Source organism: Hibiscus syriacus, unplaced genomic scaffold (genome assembly GCF_006381635.1).
Source record: "Hibiscus syriacus cultivar Baekdansim isolate YM2019G1 unplaced genomic scaffold, ASM638163v2 tig00112255_pilon, whole genome shotgun sequence".
Classification (NCBI taxonomy): domain Eukaryota; kingdom Viridiplantae; phylum Streptophyta; class Magnoliopsida; order Malvales; family Malvaceae; genus Hibiscus; species Hibiscus syriacus.
In genome coordinates this window covers 303,812-322,369 of record NW_024063285.1, presented here as the reverse complement: position 1 = coordinate 322,369, position 18,558 = coordinate 303,812, and the positions used below count along the sequence as shown (strand labels likewise).

The following is an 18,558-nucleotide window of genomic DNA, read 5'->3' as shown; positions in this document are numbered from 1 at the left end:
TGCAGTGTGTGAGGAAAAGCGAAAATAAAACAACACATAATCACAAAACAATAAAAAATCAATCCTCTTTCAACACATAATTAATCTGAAATCATTAGCAAACAGATCAGTACAACTATTTATTAGTTAACCAAATTATAAACAAACAGAGGATCAAAAACCAAATTATAACGAATTTATAACTTTCAATTGCAAAGATAATCAATTAATCGACTATAGGCATGACTCTAAAAAAAAGGTCCCCAGTAGAGTCGCCAAGCTGTCGAAACGTTTTTTTTCCTGATGAAATTTTTTAAAAAACCACACTAATTTTAAGTTATCTCTTAATTGATTGATTTTTAATTAAAAGTGAATGTGATTTAAAAACCTTTCATTTCGAAAAATTTGAGATTCTCTTTACGATAAAAACATACGGTTCGAGGAGTCGCCACCAATCTTTGATTAGGGTGTGATTGGGCACCCAAAAAATGTTTTGTCATTTTAAATAAAAATTGATTTTAATTAAAATGACATATAGAGGTATGCGTTACCAAAAAATGTGTTCGGAAGTCGGTTACGCGTGGGGAAGGATTTGCACCCCCACAGCGCCCTAAATCGGTACCTCATCGATTAATTAATGTCTTTGCAACAAAATTAATAAATTCGAATTTAATTTGGTTTATGATCCCTAACAAAACAACAACATAAAAGTTTTACAATATTTAAAAGCACCAAAATAAATTAAATTAAAATTACCCAACCTTTAAAAAGATAAAGAATATCCGATTATTTAAAAATATCGAGACCAGGTCTTAAATCAGTTATAACAACCTTTTCTCGAAAAATTTAAAAAAACGAACATTTCTTTTTCTTCCATTCCCAAATTTTAAAATGATAAATCAATTTTAGATGTCACTATTGGGATACACTTTTAATTTAAAATCGTCAAAAGCGGATCTCTAATCAGTTAAGATAACCCACGTAAAATAATTTTAAATTAAAATCGTATTACCCTTAATCTAATTATGTAATTTTATCAAGTTATGCGCGTGAGGATATCATGCAAATTACAACACTACTAATTTATAAAATGATAAAGTATGTCAAAGTAAATGTAAAAAATTAGGGTTCAATTAAGAACATATATTCTAATGATTTCAAAAAATTAATGCCCACAGTATTATTTTTTTTAATAAATGAAAGCAAAGTTTATATCTATTAATTAATATATATACATATGTAACAAATTAATTAATTATTAAAAATTTACTTAATATAAATATAATTTATTAAAACCTATATGAAATCTATTTACTTAAATACTAAACTTTGCAATAATACTTTTACACATAGATTATCAAAAAAAAAAAAAAAAAAACATAAAGACTGAAATAAAAGAGAAAATAAATCTAAAGCTAAAACTATAAATTAAACAAATATCAAGTCATAAAACACAACTCATTACATTTCATAGACTAAAATTAAAATAAATCCATGACTGCATATAGGACTAAAATGCAAATTTCAAAAGGAGCATACCAAATATACAAACGAATGAAAATTTAAAATAATTATAATCAGTGACTAAAACATCAACTAATAAAATTATAAGCTAAATGTAAAAATAATATAAAACTAAGAATGATATAATGAAGAACCAAAATGAAAGGCACCAGAAATATAAAGATACAATTAGAAAATCGAAAAAGCTTAACCTGAGGACTAAATTGCATCAACCCAAAATTAGGAGGAGTGTTCTCATAGTTATCCCTTAACTCGGCTAGAAACCAATCACTCTAATTTAAGATGTAGCCGTTTTATCCAAATTTCATAACTTAATATCTAACTCAAGTCAAATTCCATTTCTGCTAAGCCTAAGATGTGTGCCGTTTTGCTCTTCATTTCTCTCTTTCAACACAAACGCTACTCTCTTCTTCTATTTCCTTTCATGGCCGATTGCAACCCTTAGCCACCATGGCCGGCGATTGAAGGAATCATAAAAACGATTCAAACGATTACAACACGAACCCCCTCAACTATCTAACTCGACTGAAAACCAAAACCCACAACTCCATGCTCCTTACTCCGGCGATGAAACCAAATTAAGGTAAATAATTTTCACTCAATCTCTCTTTATTCTTACTCTTTTAATTTTAAAGTCATGATCTAAAAACTAAACCCCACAACCCATATGCAAGGTCTCTCGAACAAATCTCAAGGATTCAGTCTTAAGCTACGGTGGTTCAACACGCTCTCGGTAAGCTTCTAACCCTTATCCTCGCTTCAAACAAAAACCATACACATGAATCTTTGCTGGAAAATAAACAAAATGAGATACATACCTTTTTATTAATGTTCTGTTTTTGGTTGTTTTTTTCTCAAATGAAAGGAGGAAGAACCCCTTTTTTACACTACTTGATTCGAATACAGGAAAAAAACTTCACTCATCCCCCATTTTTATTTCGAATCTGAGAAAAGAAGTAGAAGTTCCCTCTTGTTTACCCTCTGTGTTTTGCTGCTGCCGAGACCTCCCTCGATGATCACTGATAAATTTTTGGTTTTGTGGTTCTCCCCCGATTACCTTTTTTTCTTTTTTCTTTCCTTGGAATCGTTGTTGTCCTTTATGGTTGCTTGTAGTGGCCCTTCCATTGATGTTTCTTTAGTGGATGATTAGGTTTCATTTTTTTATTGTTCGTGGGATTTAGGTAGATTTTGTATCTTGTGAAGATGTTGGTGTTGACATATGCAGTGATGACCCATGGTGGCTTGGTGGAAGCTGGAAGCTGTCGGTTTGGTGCTCTGTGGCTGAGATTTGTAAAGCCTGTAATAAATAAAAATAAACAATATTAATAATATAATAATAATAATTATTATATCCGGACAAAACGGGTGTCAACAAAGCATATCACGGGCAAGGATGGTGATGGGGATTGAGGCTGAAAATTTAAACATTTGCAAGTTCCTCACGGATAAAAGTTTCCCGTGATTTCATGTAATGTTGAGGTCAGAAGGGGAAATGTCAACTACAATTCATTACCAAGATGAAGACCTAATGTTGTCCTTTCCTCATCACAAAGTAAGTACTATTATTATTTAACGAAACTGAAAACAGAGAACAGTGGCCTTAGTGCCGACCGTCTCAAATCCAGTCCTAATATGCTTCATATTATACACTATATGAAATACACCAAGTACATACTCAAACCAGATGAGCTTTGTAATGATACTGGGATTTAAAAGGATAGAACTCCTTACATGCTTCCATAAATGCTCACATATGTGAATAGGTTTATCTAGATCAATCTAAATTTGATGTTGCGTGGGTAACACTCCAAGGCATAAGTAATAAGCTTGTCGAGCTCATCATCGACGTTGATGAACCCGTCGTGGTTTTCATCTGCCATCTGAAACGCACGAAGGGTTCTAAAGAGGAAAACGATATTGAAGCTCTCGGAAACCTGCCTTCACCTCTTCCCGGCTCAGCTTTCCATCCTTGTTCACATCGCAACGCTTGAATAGCTTCACTACTTCATTGAAATCATCTTTCGAAATGTGTTTTTTCTTTCTTTCTGATCTTTCACTGAAGAAAAACACCATCGTTTTTCCTTTTTTCTTTCTCTCCCTACTTTCTTTTCATTTCAGTTTAAAACGCCTTAAACATTTGTTTATATCCTGCAATTTTTAGCCTTAATTAATTGCGTAAAATACAACATTTCTTGCTAAACTATACTCTGTCTCTTATTTTACTCACTGTACTTTTAATTTTTCTAATTTACTCATTGAACTTTTGAATTGCTCATATTTTGATCACTCTAAATTATTTTATTATTATTTTTGTATGATGTGGTCATTTTTATTATTATTTAATATTAAATAATTGAAAATATAAAATAAAAATAGAAGGTGATTAGACGCTATTGCCGACCATCGTCGACCTTCGTAGATGGTGGTCGTTCGGTACCAAATTTCATAGGTTGGTTCAATCCCAAATAAAAATAGAGATATTTTTTTAAACATTTGTGAGATATTTTGGTTAATGTAAAACAATCTATATGTTTTTTAAAATCTTTACTACTTCAATATTAATTTTTTGGAGAGGATTTTCGTCCTTAGTTTGTGCAAAAGTCATTGCAACTTCCGGAGATTGAAAAAGAGACTCAATCCAATTTTTTTACTTGAGATGATATCTCATTTGGATCTTGAGCATCTTGGAGTGATGCACTAGCTGAAGATTTTGGTGAAGATGCTTCTTAATTTGTTTTTTTTAAATTTCGGACCAAGATTTGATTGGTTTTACTGAAATTGAGTTTTTTTATGGTGCTTGTTGCATTTTTCCTTTCACTGTATCTCTCAATTTGGGGGCATTTTTGAAGAAATTCTCTGGTGAGGAAATCGGGTAAAGAATTAGATTATCCCTTAATATATTCAATGTCAGAATAAAAAAATACTTAAATTGGTTTGCCATCTTGCAAAAATATGTTTGGAAACAATATTTTGAACATCTTTTTGTAGAACTTTTCGTGTTGATTCACAATCAATTCTTAAAAGAAATTTTTGATTTAAATAAATCACTTTGAATTTTGTAATACATAAAACTATTGATAAATTTTTTTTAATATACTATAATTTTGCTGAGTCGGATTCCAATGCTTAGATGTGAATTGTACTATTTGTTCTTTTCCATTTTTGACTTGTTTAAAAATTCTTCCATATCATATTTCTGAAGCATTTGTTTCAACTATCTTTGGGCTTGTAGGATCTGCTAAATGTAAGAAAGGTAGGTCTATGGTTTGTTTTTTTAATTTGAGATATAATAATAGTATGAATATATGTCCAAGGTTGTGGATTCTTTTTGAGTCTATCATATAAGGGCTTACATAATTTGCTAAGTCCCAGGTAAAAATCAATGACATAATTTAAACTTCCTAAGAATCTTTGAATTGGATTTTGTCATGGATTTGATTTAAAAATTTGCTGGCAAATTCTATATATCTTTCTATTGGGGTAATGGTTCCTTGTGTAATGTAATGACCTGAGAATCTATTTTTTTTTAAATAAACTTACTTTAGATTTGGAAACTACTAAATCAATATTCTTAATTATTTTAATGAAGATATGTAAATGTTTAAAATGTTTATCTAAATTTTCTGAGAACACGAGTACATCATATATATAAACAATTGTGAATTGAGAATATGAACTAAAAATGTCATTCATTATTCTTTGAAATTCAGAAGGAGCATTTTTTAAATCAAATGTCATTATGTTCTATTCATATTGTCCAAATGGAATTGTAAAAGATGTTTTATATATCTATTCTTCTTTTATTTGGATATGTCATAATCCTGATTTCATGTCAAATTTTAAAATAAATATTGACATTACATAGTTTTTGTAATAGGTCTTTTTTATTAGGAATTGAGTACCTGATATATTTTAATGATTGATTTAAAACTTTATAATTAATAACTGTCGACACAATTTTTCGCACGGGCGGGGAAAGACTGATATCGACTCAGGGGTTTTTTCTTTGAAAAGGGTTTCGAAATGTGAGGAGTCGCCACCAATCATTTAAGGTTCGATTGGGACATTGTAAAAACTGGGCGATTTTAATAAAATATTTTATTTTTATCAAAATACCAAGTTTTAAGATCTGCGAAAATCCAGAAATCAGTTTCGGGAGTCAGTTACGCATGGGGAAGGATTAGCATCCCCACAAGCGCCCCAAAAATTGGTACATAGTCGATTACCCTATATTTAAAATTAGAAATTTTGAATTCTATCTTTATTTAATTTGAAAATCATTACGGATGCAAAAGTTAAAAAAGGTATTCGTTTATTGAGACCGATAGAATTCACCCCTAGCATAAATGCGAGAGTTCATCTATTGTGCCTAATAACCAGACATTGCCTTAATTTTAAAAATCATGATGATGTTTTGAAAAGGATGTCGACCAATTTCGAGAATAACCGGTAGTCACCCTCTGAGCATACTTGCGGGAGGTATACCAATAATTCCCTAATAAGTGAATATTGTCTTAGGTTAAAAAAATAATGATATCAAACCAAATTTTTTTCATCCTAATTAAGCTAAAAGTAAATTAAGGGTTTTTTCTAACTTAAGGTGTCAAATTATGAAAGTTAAAGGACCTAAAGGCACCAACCTAGATGTGTAGGTTCTAATATTAATCCTATTTGATTTTAATCAATTATTGAATCGAATAATTGAGATGGTCCCTCGAGCATTTAGGCGAGGGCCGACTCGAATTATTCCCTAAATTAGGGGGACTATATTAAAATCTATTTAACAGTGAAGGCTCTATTAATCCTATTTAATTATGTCAATGTTAAAGCTCTAATTTATGTTTGGGGATTAAATAGTCAAAGGATTAAAAACTATAGCTATGAGACCTAAATATAAATTCTAAAACTTAAGGATCTAAGTCTATAAATCTTAAAGTTTAAAGGATTAATCTTCAACTCAAAACCATATTACTTATTAAAAGAAAGGAATTATATTAAGATAATTTTTTTAATTATTCAAAGATTAATAAATTAAGGATTCGAGCAATCAACTCGAGTAACCAGGCATTTTTAGTACGAAAACTTGGATCGAATTGTTCCCTAATTAAAACTAAAGTGAAATACTAATTATTAAGATTGATTTGAATGTTAATCTAATTTAAAACTAAATCTAAGAATTAAAGCTATGAAACAAAATAATTAATAAACCTAATTAAAATAACAAATAAATAAAAATAGTAAAACAAAATCATAAAATAAAAATAAACTAAACATACATTCAAGGACTTAATTGCATGAATTTAAAATTACTAAACTAAAATTGAACATACAAAGGGACTAACTCAACATAAATTGATATGTAAAGCCTAATTCGAAATAAAATAAAACAAATAGACTAGGGATTAAAATACAAAACACGTGCAATATACAGGGACCTAAGAGCAATTTTTCATTGTATTTAAGCCTAAAAATAACCTGTTAAATAAAAAAGTAAAATTACATAATCAATCCACATATATTTTAAAATTTTAAATAATCACTACACATGACTAAAATGTAAAAACACGACAAACTTGAAGGGACTAAAATGGAATTAACCTTAAAAAATAATAAAATCAGGCACAAAAAGTATAAATCACAAAATAGTCCATATAGGACTAAAATGAAAACACACACTAAAATAAGAGGGACTAAAGAGTGAATACACCAAAAAAATAAAGCATACACAAAGAAAAGTTAAAATAGCAGTTTTGGTCCCTGAAAGGACCAAACTATAAAAACATGCGAAATGTTCAGGGTTCTCCCTTCCCCTTCATTTCAAACCGAAGGAGAAAAAAACAAAAAAAAAAATCTAGAGAGCTCTCCCTTCCCCTTGGCTAGCCATAGATCGACCACCTCTAACCGCTCCGATGGTCGAAATCCCTAAATCACCCTTTTTCTCTGATCTACACTCCTAAGCCTCTACTTAAGGCTAAAAACGTTTCAACGTTTGAGTTCCTCTGCTTCGACCACCGAGACTCAGCTTGCTTTTCCCCTCCCCAGGTAAACCCTCGATCCTATCTCTTTCTCTTTCCCTATTTACTGTAAACAAACATGGTTTTTATATATATTTCAATTTTCTTTTTACTTCAAAAAGAGAAAAAACACATAAACGAGTTTGCTTTAATTTCGAAAAATAAATAGAACAACAAATAAAGAAAAATATACCTTCAAGAAAGCCTTGTATTTCCTCTAAAACGAGAGAAAAATATCATTTTCTCTTACATTAGGTTCGATTTTTATATCCAAAAATTTACAAAGATTTAGAATAATAAAATCCTAGATCTACTATTGAGCTAAGTTCTGACTCTGATTTCTCTGCATTTTTATGCTGCTGAGATGATGACTGTCACAGTGGAGGTTACTGGCACTTTGGATGTCAATAGGCAGAATCTGGAACGCCAGTCTGGTGGCAGTGGCGACTGATAGGAGAGGCAGAAGTTATTAGGGCTAGGGTTAGGTTTTAATTTGTTTGAGTCCAGGTTTGGGCCTAACTTGAATATAGGTCTGGGAAATAGACTCGGGCTTTTTGATTTGTATTTGGGACGGGGTATTTTCGGTTTGTAATAATAATAATAATAATAATAATAATAATAATATAATAATAATAATAATAATAATAATAATAATAATAATTTTGAAAAATGGTGATTACTGTTGCCCCACTTTGCTCATTGCAGTGGAACGGGAATAGAGCAAATACACAAAACACCATTTTTCAACATGGTATGTGCTTGTTAAACTGCAAACTCTTTGCTGGGGTCATCAATTCATCTCCTTCTGTGATGAAATCAAAGCAAAGTTGAACAAGTTCTTCTCATTATGAATTTCTTCTCCCTCGTCAAGTGAGTTCTTCCCATTATGAACCCTTCTATTGGAAATGTAGATCCACATTCTTCTGTGATAGAAATGAGCTAAGGTTGAACAAATTCTTCTCATTATGAACTTCTTCTCCCTCATCGGATGAGTTATTCTCATTATGAACTCTCTATGGAAAATGTCGATCCCTCAAGTGAGGTGTTGGGTTGAACAACTTCTTCTCATTATGAGTTGCTTCTCCCTCATCGGATGACTTCTTCTCATTATGAACTCTCCATTGGAAATGTTATTCTAAAGTTGAACAAGTTCTTCTCATTATGAACTTTTTCTCTCTCGTTGGATAAGTTTCTCATTATGAACTCTCCACTGGAAATGTTGATGCAAGGTTGAACAAGTTCTTCTCATTATGAACTTCTTCTTCCTCGTTGGACGAGTTCTTCTCATTATGAACTCTCCACTGGAAATGTTGACTGGTTTATCCTCTCTTTTGAAGATTTAAACCTACAAAAGATTATCACGTGTCAGTGATTTGTTGTTTGAAGTAACTAAAGGTTTTAATCTCAAGATCTTCGAATTCGTTGCGATCCATGAAGGATATGGACTGTTTTTTTGCAAAAATTGTGAAATAAATCCTTGTTGGCTCTTTGAATTCCTGTCAGATATTCAAAATTTAATGTAAAATGAATGTGTATGCTTGTATTCAGTAAATGCTTGAGTATGCATGATGTGATTTTGATTTTTTTGGGTTTAAGATATCGTAAGCATTCATTTAGTCTTTGTCTTTACCGACTCTTTGTCTGATTCATAATCTTTCTCATTATTTTCTATGTTATTTGTATTACTATCACTTCTTGTCTCGCCATCTCATCAATCATTTACTTCAATTATTGCAAATATCGACCTTATGGACGGCCTTGGATTCCCAATATTTTTATAGGTCAATCAAAAAGTAATACCGAGAAATTTGTGGGATTTGTATTATGCTAGGTTACTTGTGGCACGCTGAAATGATAATCATGAAATTTATTGACAAAAGAGAAGTTTTACACAAAGTCATGGCAATCAATAGAATTAAACAAAGACTTTGGAAATAAAGAAGCATATATCCTAATGAATTCTAACACAAATGTTCCTTGACCATTTGATTTGACACCTTGAGGTGGTCCTTTGTCTGGGAGATCTCAACGTGGAAAAGTTGTTTGCAAAAGTGAAGTCCTTCATGAACTACTACTCTCCCGAGGGGGTTTACTTTCCCGATGCTTCCATATCAAAATGCGTTTGAGCCTCCCTTTCGGGTTTTCAACTTAAAACCCTCCTTGGTTTCAAGGCGCCCTTTGCGGGTTTTCACCTCGAAACTCTCATTTTCTTTTCTTTTTCATTTTTTTCCTTTTTTTCTTCTTTTTCTTTTTTCTTTTCTTTTTCCTTTTTTCTTTTTCCTTTTTTCTTTTTCTTTTTTTTTCTTTTTCTTTCTTTTCTTTTCTTTTCTCTTTTTAGGCGTAGTATTTCTTAACAGAGTCTTAATTTACTGGGTTTTTTCAGTACTCTTCCATCCATCTCTACCAAAATTAAAGCTCCACCGGAGAAGAGCTTTTTAACAACGCATGACCCCTCCCAATTATTCATCCATTTTCCATATAAATTTTTCTGGATTGGCAAAATCTTCTTCAATACTAGATCCCCATCTCAGAACTCTCTTGGGCGCACTTTCTTGTCGTGGGCTCTCATCATCCTCTTTTGGTACATTTACCCATGACATATAACATTCAGTCTTTTCTCTTCAATAAGATTCAACTGATTAAGGTGAGACTGAATCCACTCTGCTTCGTAATTCTACTTTTTTTCAAGACTCGAAGTGATGGAATTTCAACCTCAAAAGGTACGACTGCCTCTGTTTCGTAAACCAAAGAGAAAAGCGTTACCCTTATAGATGTACGCACGGTCATCCTATATCTATATAAGGTAAAGGGTAAGTTCTCATGCCAATCTCTATAAGTCTCTGTAGTCTTCGTAATTATCCTTTTGATGTTCTTGTTTGTTGCTTCTACTGCCCCATTCATTTTTGGTCGATAGGTCACAAAGTCTGGTTGTTTTATTTTGAACTGTGCATAGAGTTCATCTATCATCTTGTTGTTCAGATTAGTATCATTATCTGTGATGATTCTTTTTGGCAATCCATATCGTTAGATTATTTCTCTCTTTATGAATCTATAAACCATTGATCTCGTGATACTGGAATAAGAAGTAACCTCTACCCATTTTGTGAATTAATCAATTGCCACTAAGATGAATCGATGCCCATTTGAAGCTTTCGGTGTGATTTCCCCAATGACATCCATGCCCCCACATAGAGAACGACCAGGGTGAGCTCATGGAATGCATAGGTAAAGGTGATGCTTGAATTTTATCCTCATATATCTGACATTTATGGCATCTTCTCACGTAGTTGACGCAATCTATATGCATCGTGGCCCAATAGTATCCATATCTCATAATCTTTCTGGCCATGGATAACCATTTGCATGTGTTATGCACTTTCTGCCATGCACCTCTTTCATCACATTTTTGCTTCTTTGGGAGTTAGACATCTTAGTAAAATTTGGTCACTTCCCCTTCTGTACAAGATTTATCCATCAAGGAAATATCCGACTGCCATTTTTTGGATTATTTTCTTGTCAATTTTAGATGCACCGGGGGGATATGTCAGGTATCTCATATACTGTAAGATATCGTGATACCAAGGATGATCATCTATTTCTTCTGCTAGGTGATAGTAGTGGGTCGGGGTCTCATGTACTTGTATCCGTATAGGCATCATGTATGTTCTCTTGTTAGTTTTAAACATTTCTACTAAGGTAGCCAAAGCATCAACCATTTGATTGTATTTTCGGGGAAGATATATGAACGTGACATCATCAAATTATTTTAGTAGTTCGAGGACCAAATTTTGATATTCGACTAGCTTCGGGTCTTTTGTCTCCCATTATCCCCTTAGTTGATACACCACTAGTGAGGAATCTCCGTATACTTCGAGCATTTTGATCTTTCTTTCAATGGCTGCTTTTAACCCCATAATATAAGCTTCATATTTGGCCATGTTATTGGTGTAAAAGAATTCTAACATGCTTATGAAAGGATAGTAAATCTCCTATGGGGAAATCAACACTGCCCTAATTCCATTTCCTAAAGCGTTAGAGGTACCATCAAAGTTCAAGGTCCAAGATTTTTTGCCCCCAGAGCTTTCTTCATCGGTAGAGATGCACATCAAATCCTCATCTGGGAAATTTAGGTTTAGAGACTCGTAGTCCTCTGTAGCATGACTTGCAAGAAAGTCGGCTATAACGCTTTCTTTTATTGTTTTTTGGCTCATATAGACAATATCAAACTCGGACAACAATATCTACCATCTAGCCACTCTACCAGTTAAGGCAGGGGACTCCATCAAAAATTTTAGTGGATCCATCCTCGATATCAACCATGTGGTAGGTATTACATGTACTGCCTGAGTCTCCGAGTAGCCAAAACTAAGGCACAACACAGCTTTTGAATCGGTGGGTATAGAGTCTCACAATCGGTAAACTTTTTACTCAAGTAATAAATGAATCTTTCATTTTTTCCTTATTCATCATGTTGCCCTAGTACACAACCCATTGAATTCTCAAAAACTGTTAAGTAGAGAATTAGTGGTCTGCCGGGTACCAGTGATACTAATACGAGAGCGTTGGATATGTATTTCTTGATAATTTCCAGAGTCTCCTGGTATTTGTCATTCCAGACCTCAGGATTATTCCTTTTGAGCAATTTGAATACCGGATCACATTTATCGGTAAGCTGAGAAATGAATCGCGATATATAATTTAACCTTCCCAGAAACCCTTGAAGTTTTTTCTGTGTGCGAGGTGCTGGAAGGTCTTGAATCGTCTTAACCTTATTCGGATCAATCTCGGTTCATTTATGGCTTACCACGAAGCCCAATAATTTCCTTGATTTACTCCGAACGTGCACTTGGCTGGATTTAGCTTTAATTGGTACTTCTTTACTTCTTTAATCTTTGGAACAATTTTCTCAAATTTTGTACATGCTCTTCTTCCGTTCTAGACTTGGCAATCATGTCATCCATGTACACTTTTATTTCCTTGTGCATCATGTTGTGGAAGAGAGTCACCATAGTTCTTTGATAGGTTGCCTCAATATTTTTCAACCTGAATGACATTAATTTGTAGTAGAAAGTTCCCCACACGATTATAAACGTAGTTTTCTCCATGTTCTCAGGGTTTATTTTGATCTAATTGTACCCTGAGAAGCTATCCATAAAGGAAAACCATGAATGCCCCACAGTATTGTCCACCAGGGTGTCTATTTGAGGTAAGGGAAATTTGTCCTTTTGGCTAGCCTTGTTAAGGTCTCGATAATCCACACACATGCGAACCTTCCTATCCTTCTTAGGCACTGGAACTATATTGGCTACCCATTCAGGATATTTTGCCTCCTAAAGAAAACCTGCATCGATCTATTTTGTTACTTCCTCTTTAATTTTTAACAACATCTCCGTTTCATTCTTATGAGTTTTTGTTGAGATGGCTTACATTCTATCTTAATAGGCAATGTGTGGACTACTATAACAGTACTTAGCCCTGTCATATCTTGATACGACCAAGCAAAGATGACTTTAAACTCCTAGAACAAACTTATCAAATATAGCCTTATTTCTGCGGATAGAGTAGTGCTGATTTTTACTTCTATCTGTTCTTCCATTGTCCCTAAATTCATGAGTTCTATTTCTTCCTTGTGGGGTAGGATCTGTTTTTCATCTCTTTCCACCAATCTTAATAGCTCATTAGGGACTTCACAATCTTCTTCATCTTTGTATTCATTGACTTCTTCCATACATAATGGTCGCTCAAAATTTGTCTTGCAATTGGCTTCAAGAACAATTATGCTAGTATTATTGTGATATCTGCATGAAATTTGACTTAGATATATTGAAATGTAAAGAATAAAGAATATATAATAAAGAATATGATGTAAAGAACATAATGAAAAAATGTGAGGAATAAAAGTGATTGCTATTTGAGAAAAATATATATGTCATTAACTGATTGGATAATCGTTGAGTTTTCAAAAAGTTCAACAGATATTTTTAAAATGCTAATACAAATTATTTATGGGCATTACTTTGGATAGACCCTAAAAACTACGGGGAGGTATTCGATTGTCTAATTGTCGAGCTTTTCACCAGGTAAGCACGTACGAATTCCAGCTAGAAACTTCCCGGGTTGGTTGCCTAGATAATCTTGTTAACTAATAGTCTTTCAAAGCTTTGTCCACCCACTCTTCTTTTGTCAGCCTCTATCTGGATGTCACTGCTTAGTTGTTGCTCTATATTGTACACTCCTTCAAATTTGAAAGAGTTTTTAGGGGAGAGAAAGACATGTGTTCTCCGGAGATGTACTCTCTCTCAATCTGGCTTTTCTCTCCTCGGTATTTTTCTTCATCTATTGGCCACGTTGCTGGAAGGTGAGCTTAAACTCGAGCCCGAAACAGTCTCTTTTCCATTCAATATTTATGGGTCGTACTTGCCCTTGCATCTCTTTTCCCAGTCCTTTACTGATTCTCGCTTCTCTTCCTAGGGTTTGCCTCACTGTTATCTTAGTACAATTTGACAGTGCATGACATGGAATTCTACTACCTTCAACCACATAGGTTGCGTTGATAAATTCCAAAGCCTTGAAGGAGCATTCCAAGGCATCCTCATTGACATCGATGTATGGGGCATCGGACGTCACAGAAGTTATGATTTCTTATTCAGCTCCGATATTGACCAACCTTCCATTAATTACGAATTTCAGTATCTGATGTAGGGACGAATGAACTACCCCCGCCGTGTGGATCCAAGGTCTTCATAGTAAGCAGTTGTATGTCGGGTGGATGTCCATTATCACGAAGTCAATGTTGTAAATAATAGGCCCGATCATCAAGGGTATTTTCTTCTTTCCCATTACGTCCTTTTAGGTTCCGTCAAACGCTCTGATGAAGTTATGATAAGCTCTCATATGTGAGCTATCAATGGGCATCCATTGCAATGTAACCAAGGGCATTACGTTCAGTGTCGACCCATTATCTATAAGAACCCCCAGCAAGACATGTTTGTGTCAGTATATTATGATATTTAAAGCCATAATGGACCCCATTCCTTCTTCTGGGATCTCATCATCAGTGAAGATAATGTAGTTGTCAGAAACTATGTGCCCTACGATTCGGTCCAATTTATGCGTCTAGATATCCTCAAGGATAAACATTTGGTTAAGTACCTTTAACAAGGCGTTCTGATGTACTTCGGAGTTTATCAAAAGATTCAAGATTGAGATTTTTTGCCTACTGTATGTGAAGCTGTTCCACTACACTGTATTCACTGTGCTTTAGAAATCTCAGGAATTTGAGACACTAAGCTTCAGACACGAGCTCGTTAATGATCGGTGGAGGTTCTTCATTGAAAATGTTTAACACTACTACGGCTTTGGCTTTGGCCTTTTACTTGTCTACTTCGATGGACGTCTCTGGTGAGTAGCATCTTCCGCTTCTTGTGAATTGCCCCACCTCACTTACTTCTTTGAGATTAATTTATTTTCCTCACTTATTTTTCAGAAATCTTCAACTCATCTGGTATTGATACACTGGCTGCATAACTCCAAGGAACCTGTCGGGTGTCCTTGAATGGGAAGGGAGACGGAGTCGTAATCATAACCTTGGGAGTTGTTGAAGAGGAGCTCTCTTGTTTTGGTCTAACTATGATAACAACCGATTTTCTCATCCCCGGCCTCCTATTAGAGCCATTCGTCATAAGGACGTCCATCTCTCGTTAGTTCTCCTCCTTACTGAAAAATTCCACTTCCCCGTTATTCATAATCTTTAGAATTTGTGGTAACTCTGGATGTCTTAGTCCTCCTTTTGGTGATATTCGCAATATGTTTCAAGTCCTAACGGCCTCAGTTTGAGACTTCAATCATTCTCAATGCACACAGTTGCCTGAACACCCAACAGAGGGGAAATTTAACTTCTAATAAGTTTCTCTTGGTCGTCTTGATCTCATTTTCTTCAACCATATTGACTCTCTATCCCCATGATTGGGTAAGGGGTGAGCATTCGTAGTTGTCGTTTTGAACTATAAATCCCCAGTATTGATGAGGTATTGTACGACCCTTTTGAAAGATGAGTAATTCTCAATATCATGCCCATCGATCTCTGCATGGTATTCGCAGTAGGCGCTGGCATTATCCCAATGTGAGTATGGTGGCTGTAGTGGGGTCAACTTGTAGGGATACACTAAATATGCCTTCAAGAGCGAGGCGTAAATTTATGGGTATGACATTGGCACTTGTGAGAAAGTTGGTCTCTTTTCTCCCTTCTCTACTCCCTCCTTTCATGGGTATTGGCCTTCTATGCCTTAGGTTGAGAAATTGTAACACTGGCTGCGCAATTCTTGTGGTAAGTGCTCGCATGGTTCACCTCGTTTTTTTTCTTCTTAAAATAAGGTTTTTTCGACCCTTCCCCTCCCTCAATCTTGTCATTCCTAATGGCATTCTCGATTAATTCACCGAAAATGACCAGATCAACAAAGTTCTTGGTAGCATTTCCTAACATATGCCCCAGATACGGAGCTTTCAGGGTATTCACGAAAGTAATTTAGCATCATTTTCCAGTAATGGAGGTTGCACTTGTGATGTCATAAATGCCACATTTGGGTGTATTGCCTAAAGGTTTCATTTTATCATTTTTCCATATTTTGCAACGTCCACCTATCATGTACTAGGTTAGTGACATGATGATATTGCTCCAAAAATGCCAGGGCCAAATTACTCCACGATTTTATGTGGGATTTGGTTAACTAATTAAACCATTTGACCACCAATCCAGTCAGACTGTCCTGGAAGCAATGTATCAGAAGCTTATCATTTTTCAGTATAACCTGTCATTCTTCTGCAAAACATGGTGAGGTGGGTCGATGGGCAAGTGGTCCCGCTGTATTTTTCAAATCTGGTGCTTTGAACTTTAGGGGCAGTATGAGATCAAGAACCAAGCTTAGCTCCCTTCCTTCCATTTTGTAGAAATGCTCCACCTCTACTGACCTCACCCTTTCCTCTAGACTTTTCAACTACTGGGTTATCTCACTATTAACCTTTTCATTTTCTGCTATTTCATGAAAGTCGGGTGGCAGCTCCTCCACGTCTGATTTAACAAGTCTCTTACCCTAGTAGCAGATGGGTAATTCATTTGGAATGCGGGCTCGGTGTTATTTTGTTGATTAAACACGTAGATTCTGGGGTGAGTTTCTTGTAAAGTTGGCGATCTAACGAAAGTGTGCACTGTAGTGAAACTGGGAGGTTGTAGGGGCTTTGTGTAAATCTCGGTGGGTGTTGGGGGTCGGATGTAAACCCAACAGGATGCGACGATCCCGGTCTAAAGCCTGGGGGATACGAGGGCTCTTGCTCAGATGACGTTGGCTGGACAAGCACTGCCTTTCCACCCGTAGAATGCTTCTTGAATATCTCTTCGCTCTTTTGTAGTAGACAGAGTTACGAGTTTACCATTTCCGCTTCCATCTTACTCAGTCTTTCCCTCATTTCCTCTTGTGCTTCTCTTTGGTCTTGTTCGATTTGGGCTAGTCCAACCACTATTTTCTTGGTTGACTTACAAGTACCGTATGAGTGTGAGGTGTATGCAAGGATAACTAAAAATGATTGAAAATTATATTTTATTATTTGGTGAATTTTTGAATGAATGAATGAATTGTTCTAATGTAATCACTAAGATTTAAACATTTAAAGAAAAACGTGATAATGTAAATGCAAATGCAAACCGATATTGATTCTAAAATAACTTAGTTCATACAAAATGTTCTCGGCAACACACAATGCCTAAGCACTTAGGCAAAGAGAATACATCAACAGAACTAAATATAAAATCTAGCCCTATCCCCTAATCTTTTGAGTGTTATCATCAACTCTAAGATACACCATTATTCCTCTGATTCTGGGACCATAAAAACTCTTAGGGATGTCACTTCTTTAGACAATTCGTAGACTTGGTGAAAAACACTGCTAGTCTGATCCATTGCTTCATACTACTTCTAAATGATATCCCTAGCCTGCCACAGTGCGACTATTGACTAGTCAATGGTCGGCTCTCCTCTAGCTGTGGATTTACTGATGGCATCTCTGTACCGTGATTTCTAGCTTAGTAATCTTGGCTTTTAAGGCTTTGTTTTTTTTCCTGGTCATCTCTCGTACTAATGAATAGATCAACTCTCATTCCTCCAACTCCACTATCATTTTATTTAAGGTCTCATTCTCGCTTTGAATAAGGAACTCCTTGCTATTATAGGGGGTTCTAAAAAGTCTCATCTAATCTAATTAGCTGTGACTCGAGCTGCTTAATCTGTGGTGCCAATTCATGACTAGCCTCATCCCTTTATTCTCTCAGTCTGTGAGCGTGTTGTATGGCTCGTTTCTTTTCCTTTTGGCTTTTTCTTGTGCTTCTCTCTACCCCGTTAGCTTTATATTTAGGGTATTAGCGGTATGATGTAGACCCTGGGCTCTCATGTTCTTTTCTAAATCCCTGAAATCCTGGTCCAACGCATCGAAACTTTCTTGGACTTTCTATTTTTCTTTGGTCAACTGCTTTATTACCTCTTCCTTTTTAATCAGCTCGAGCTCCCATATTGTCTTTTCATCTAAGAAACTTCTCTATTCTTTCTCTCTCTAGATGCATCAGCCACATTTCCTCTCTCAATAACTCAGCCTCAGTCAAGAGCCTCCTCAATTGATCTTCCATGGTCAACCCATCCTCCAAATTCGACTATTGGGTGTTGTCATTAATCCTCCCTAACCTTCAAACCTCGTAGGCTGACGTAAATGCATGCTCTATCATCTAGAAGCTCATAAAGTTGGGTTTCTGCCATACAATGTAGATCTTTAAAATCCAATCTCGGTAACCTGGAGTAGAGAAACAAAATTCGGCCTCCTTCAAACCGTGAGTAGCTGGTATGAACTGTCGGGTACTGAACTGTCTGAGTGCTATTAGTGGTGTATAACCGACTGCTCCCCATAATCTGTGCAACATCACAAAGTTATAGTTATTGTACCTGTAAAGTATATCATCCTTGGTTAACTAGTAAGTTTTCCATACTACCTTAGTATCTTT

At 35.0% G+C, this 18,558-nt stretch overlaps 1 long non-coding RNA gene across 1 annotated transcript; it reads left to right on the top strand.

The window, feature by feature from the left end:
- Positions 1-1,831: 1,831 nt before the first annotated feature.
- LOC120176816 lies at positions 1,832-2,887 on the top strand. The gene is made up of 3 exons (XR_005521354.1): positions 1,832-2,086; positions 2,178-2,236; positions 2,729-2,887. It is a non-coding gene; the product is annotated as an uncharacterized LOC120176816 (long non-coding RNA).
- Positions 2,888-18,558: the final 15,671 nt, after the last annotated feature.